The 6225-nt window shown below is 50.3% G+C and overlaps 1 long non-coding RNA gene across 1 annotated transcript; it reads right to left on the bottom strand.

The window, feature by feature from the left end:
* Positions 1 to 615: 615 nt before the first annotated feature.
* Positions 616 to 6182, bottom strand: LOC311516201. The gene is made up of 3 exons (XR_014710362.1): positions 5303 to 6182; positions 3553 to 3813; positions 616 to 2616 (listed from the first exon to the last, which is right to left on the bottom strand). It is a non-coding gene; the product is annotated as an uncharacterized lncRNA (long non-coding RNA).
* Positions 6183 to 6225: the final 43 nt, after the last annotated feature.

Below are 6225 nucleotides of genomic sequence, written 5' to 3'. Positions count from 1 at the left end.
CTGATTCATGGGTTGCCCTTTGCACCTTATGAAGTCTTTTGCTAAAGTGCAAAGTGAGTGTAAAATGCCACCACTGTTCTTTGGTACCGTTTGACACCCACTTTGCAATGATTGCACCCTGTGCAGGGCAATGGAGAACAAAGCCTCTCGTAAAAAGAAAAGGCGTACCTGTGGCACCTTAGGCCTTGGCTACACTTACAGATGTACAGCGCTGTGAGTTAAACCCGCCTGCGTCCCGCTGAGTAGGGACAGCGCTGCAGTCTGTCCACACTGCCAGCTGACAGCGCGCTGTCGTGGCCGCATTTGCAGCATTTGCAGCTGCATTGGGAGCGGTGCATTATGGGCAGCTAGCCCAGCATTCAAGGGGCTGCAACCTGCTTTTCAAATGGGGGTGAGGTGGAGTGTGACAGGGAGCGGTGGGGGAGGGGGAGAGAGAGGGTTTTTGGGGGGCTGAGAGTGCATCAGCGTGCTGTCTTGTAAGTACAGACCCCCCCGCCCCCCGCCTCTGTCTCACTCACTGAAAGCAAAGGGCAGCTCTTTCTTTTTTTCTCATGGACGAGATAAGCAGCTGCTCGCCGAAACGGACCCCAACCCTCCCCCCCCACACCCCCTCTCTCTTCCAGCAAACACAAGCTGTCGGCACTCCAAACGGCCGGCCGTCCTCTCACTCATTCCAAGCCAACAGGAGCCGGGGTTGTTTTCTAGATAAGCAGCCCCCGAAACGGAGCTTTGGAACGGCACAGCCAAACGAGAGAGGACGCCTCAGTTAAAAGGCTTATGGGGAGTTTCCGGAGGTCAGTCACCGCGTGATCACAGTACTCCCCGTTTACCCTGGAGCTGCAGCGTCTCAGCCAACGCGCAGCAGCTGTTAATCCTCTCGGGGAGGTGGAGTACCAGCAGCGCTGTAGCCGTGGAGACACAGCGCTGGACGTGCCTTGCCAGTGTGGACGGGGAGTGAGGTGCGGCGCTCTGGGTGGCTTTACTGCGCTGTAACTCGCAAGTGTAGCCAAGGCCTCAGAGACGAACACATTTATTGGAGCAGAAGCTTTCGTGAGCTACAGCTCACTTCAGCGGATACATGCAGTGGAAAATACAGGGGGGAGATTTTATATACACAGAGAACATGAAACAATGGGTGTTACCATCCACACTGTAACCAGAGTGATCAGGTAAGGTGAGCTATTACCAGCAAGAAAGAAAAAAAACTTTTTGTAGTGATAATCAAGGTGGGCCATTTCCAGCAGTTGACAAGAAGGTGTGAGGAACAGTGGGGGGAGGGGGGGGAAATAAACATGGGGAAATAGTTTTACTTTGTGTAATGACACATCCACTCCCAGTTTCTATTCAATTAGGCTTAATTCAATTAGGTTAATTGTATCCAGTTTCTGCAAATTAATTCCAATTCAGCAGTGTCTCGGTGGAGTCTGTTTCTGAAGTTATTTTGCTGAAGAATTGCCACTTTTAGGTCTGTAATCGAGTGATCAAAGAGATTGAAGTGTTCTCCGACTGGTTTTTGAATGTTATAATTCTTGACACCTGATTTGTGTCCATTTATTCTTTTACGTAGAGACTGTCCGGTTTGGCCAATGTACAAGGCAGAGGGGCATTGCCAGCACATTATGGCATATATCACACTGGGAGATGTGCATGTGAATGAGCCTCTGATAGTGTGGCTGATGTGATTAGGCCCTATGATGGTGTCTCCTGAATAGATATGTGGACACAGTTGCCAACGGGCTTTGTTGCAAGGATAGGTTCCTGGGTTAGTGGTTCTGTTGTGTGGTATGTGGTTGCTGGTGAGTATTTGCTTCAGGTTGGGGGGCTGTCTGTAAGCAAGGACTGGCCTGTCTCCCAAGATCTGTGAGAGTGATGGGTCGTCCTTCAGGATAAGTTGTAGATCCTTGATGATGCGCTGGAGAGGTTTTAGTTGGGGGCTGAAGGTGACGGCTAGTGGCGTTCTGTTATTTTCTTTGTTGGGTCTGTCCTGTAGTAGGTGACTTCTGGGTACTCTTCTGGCTCTGTCTGGCCTCTCTCAGGGCGGGTATGTCTACACTTGCAGAGTATTTGCCCTGTCAGTTTAATCAGTGATAGGGAACCAGTGAAAGTAAAACGCTGGTTTGGGTACTCACTTCATTCCTCAGGCATCCGAGAATGTTTACATTTGCAGCACTTCCATCACCAATGAGAGCAGCGCTCTTGGGCAGCTATCCCAGAGTGCAGCTCTCTCCAGTTTGACAATTGGTCTTGTGGGAAGGGGGTCCCTGCACAGCCCCCTCTCCCCAAACACTGATCAGCTCCAGTAGCTCACCATTGCTCCAGGCAGGGGATCGTTTGCTCCATGGAGCAGCCATTGTCACTTGCGAGATGATAAATCAGCACTTGCCAAGAAAACAGGAAGGGGAGTTTCAAAGTTACACTTCAGCTAGGCAAATACAGTCTTTGGTGTGAGTTGGTCTGGAACTTGGGAGACCATCGTTTGATATTTCCTGGATGACTCTTGGCAAGTCACTTACAGCCAGTTTTTTAAGATGCTTCCACGAGGCACCATTGGAATGTCCACCTCAAGCAACCACCGCTGACTGCGATTGTAACAACCGTCATTCACATCTATTCAACCTTTCATTAAAGCCAGAAAAGACAGGGAATAAACAGTTAAAGCATTTGAGATATAAAGTGTTACCAGTAAAGGCTTTCACTGTACTAGAGATAAGGTGCAAATATTTAAGAGTGAAGAGAATTAACCACTGGGACAATGTACCAAGGGTCATATTGGATTCTCCATCACTGGCCATTTTTAAATCAAGGTTGGATGTTTTTCTAAAGGATAATCCTTAGGAATTTTTTCAAGGAACTTCTCTGGCCTGTGTTAGATGAGATGACCACAATGGTCCCTTTCCGGACTTGGACTCTATGAAACTCAGCGTTGCCAACTCTCATGAGTCTCATGATGATTATTGTTTTCCTTAAAGTCCCAGCTCCTGGACTCAGGTGGAGATGGGATGATTTACATCCTTAAAGAAAAAGCAAGTTTCTAGCCCTTGTGGCTGTGGAGAAAGTTTCAAAACGTGACCCCAGGGCACCCGAAAGGCTCCAAAGGTGGAAGGCAAATAAAGAGAACCCCAAATCTGGTAGCTTTACATCATGTCATGATTTTAAAGCCAGTCTCATGATTTTTGGTGAGCCTGACTTATGATTTTTGAGCATTTGGGGTTGGCAACACTGGGAACAACCCACGCCCCTTATTCCCTTTTCCTTGAGCTGTATGGAGCCTTTTATACAGAGAGAGGCCTCTGCTTCGCTGTCTTTTAGAGGGGGTGGTCGCTGTTCTTCCTGGGGAAAAGAGTAACAGTTAGTGTAGATGGTTTGGAGCTACTGATGCTATCAGAGTCTGATTTAGATTTGGGGGGCGGGGTTGCATTGCTCTCAGCTTGTCTTAATGGTCACAGGCTCGCAGTGGTGTTGCAAAAGGTGACGTAGATTTGGCCAGCTCAGCCAGCAGGCGAAAAGCACGGAATAAAAAAGAGAAGAGAGAAGGAGGGTCAGGAAACTAACCTTGGAGGGGGAAGGTGACAGCAGGAGCTTGAGTCTCACGTCCCTGGTGTTGTTCGGGAATTAGCTGAAGCTGGTGGAGATGGTGATGGCTCTCTGGCTCAGTCTGATCAGGAGGCCGTTCAGGATCAGGATGACGAAGGTCCAACGGTGTCTTGGTGGGTCCTGGAGCACCACGAGACGGTGGGGGTGGCTGCCTTGCAGGTGACGTTCACTTTTTCCAGTCCACCCCACTCCTCTTATGTAGTGACTCTGCCCCGCAACCTATAACTCAAAACAATCCAATTTGTACCAGTCTTTCCTAAATAATTTTACATAACCGGTTGAGCTGGACTTGTGTTACTTTGAACAACTTAGAGAACAGGCCTCTGCTCAACCAGTATCATCACCTGTATGGGGAAACTGAGGCACAGAGAGGTGAAATGACTTGCCCAAGGTCACACAAGGAGCCTGGGGCAGAGCCAGGAGCTGAACCCAAATCTTCTGAGTCCCATGCCAGTGATTTAACCACAAAATTATCCTTACTCCTCCCATCGGAGCCTCTGCCCTGGAAGACCCTCTGCCTTATACCATTGTTTCTGAGCAGTCAGGAAAGCCAGGGGTGAGTCAGAATTTCAAGGCAACTATCTTCATTAAGCTGGAGTTAAGGTTGAAAGTGCATCTCAGTATCTTAAGGGTTAAAAACTATTGCTACAATTTTGTAGTTATAATAAAACCCCCAAATATTAGAATCTCCGTAAATTCATTTATATTAAAGTTAAGAGAAACCTAAGCAAGCCATTCAGCCAGTTTGAAGCTGGGCAGTCTTGTTTCTGTAAGGTTTGTCCCTCTCGAGTACTGATATAAACCCAAATGGGCTTTTGTCCTATCATCGTGGACGCACAGAAGAGGCTCTTCACAGAATGTGCTGTTCTGTCCCCACCAGCATGACCTCAGAGACACCACATTTGCGAGGTCACACCGTTATCACTCTGCAAAATGGCATCTTCCACGTGACATGACCCTGGATGCACCGTGCGTGCGAAGTCACGCCAATGGAGGCAGGGTGGCACGTCCTGCAGAATGGCGCCCTCCATGCAGCATGACCTTGCATGCCCTGTGCACATGAGGTCACAGCAGCAGGGACGGGGTCACACCAGCAGGGGTAGTCCCATCCAACCAAGGGGATGTTCTGTATTCTGGGGGTGCCTCAGTGGCCAACTTCTAGAAACCCCAAAGTCTGCAAGGACAGCAGTGCACAAACTGCCTGACACCAGCCTCCATTTATCCCTTCTTTGTTCCTTTCCTTGCCAGGGCCCGATCCTGAAGACCCTGACTCATTCAAGGAAGGATCAGGCCCGCTATATTGTAAGATGCAAGGGGAATTGCCTCAAGGGGTGTCACGGATTTAGCTGCTCTTTACGGGGAACCAGGGCCCAGTCTGCCCCAACTGCCTGATGAAGGCCCCACCAGGGGATAATCAGCTGCCCCGAGTGGCTGATTAATAAGGGTTACCCATGCTCAGTTAGAGAGCAGTCCCAAAGGGAGTTGGGAGACTCCTGTGAAGCAGAGGGCAGCTCGCAGGAGAAACTTGAGCCAGAGGGCTGAGCAGGGCCCTCTGGGGAACCCATCAGGACAGCGAGCCTCTCAGAGGAGCTCATGGAGACGGGCACCTCCTAGATAGAGGGCGGCAGTCTGCAGGCACCCAAAAGGACCTGGTCTCAGCCAGTGGTCGCCCAGACACAGGCTGGAAGCCCGGCCTCGCATGGATCACCTGCTTTCCCTGGAGAAGGGTCCCAGTGGACGGACTTCCAAGACGCACTGGCTCCAGAGAAGGACGTTTCTCCAGCAGGGGCAAGAGGCACAACCCCAGGGCAGAGACTGGAACCAAGGGAACCCCGGGGGAAGAGCCTGGGCAGAGGAGAACATGGCACTCAGGTGGGGGACATGGACTAAAATGACTGAGTCACTCGCCGGGATGTTGGGGTGAAAGTTTTGTTGATGTTCTGCCTGGGCTTTTCTGTTAATAAATGACACCCTCCCCTAGGGGGTGCTGTTTAACATTTAACAGGCTGTTTGGACTTGCCACTACCCTGGGTGAGGGGGAAACAAAGTAAGGGCTCGCCTGCAACACCACACCTGCCCGCATGGGGGCACTCTGGAATGACGATAAGGAGTTAAAGGAGCTTGCTCTGATGGCTGTTTTTAAACACAGCCGCAGGGTTTTCTGTCACCACTCACTGACGATGGAAGGCAGGAATCGGAGAGACGCTAATAACTAACCTACAGACTGACCCCGCAGCGGTTTTGCTCCCATAGCGTTTGCTCCAGTCCCATATGATACGTCTATGGGTGACTAGACTCAGGCTTCATCCTGTCCAGCCTCAGTCATACGGACTGAATCCGAAACGGCTTTGAGGGAGTAAAACGATACAAGGCAGCATCTGGTTGGTGGGACAAATTACAGCTACCACAGCTGGGAAGAACAGGTGAATAATCAACTCAAGTGTTCGTTCATGAGGGCCCATACTGGAGGGGGTATGGGGGCAGGCATGGGAGGTAAAGGTCTGTGGTAGGATGAAAAGTGTCAAGAGAGAGGGCGCTGATGAGAACCACAGAGCCGCTGTCCCAGGGAGCAGTTGTGCTGCACCCATGAGTGGATCTTTCGGCTAAGGGCATCTCACATACCCCGTTTTT

This window comes from Lepidochelys olivacea (genome assembly GCF_965140295.1).
Source record: "Lepidochelys olivacea isolate rLepOli2 genome assembly, chromosome: 2".
NCBI classification, from domain to species: Eukaryota; Metazoa; Chordata; order Testudines; family Cheloniidae; genus Lepidochelys; species Lepidochelys olivacea.
Note: the sequence above shows the minus strand (reverse complement) of the source record. Positions and strands in the feature narration are given on the sequence as shown.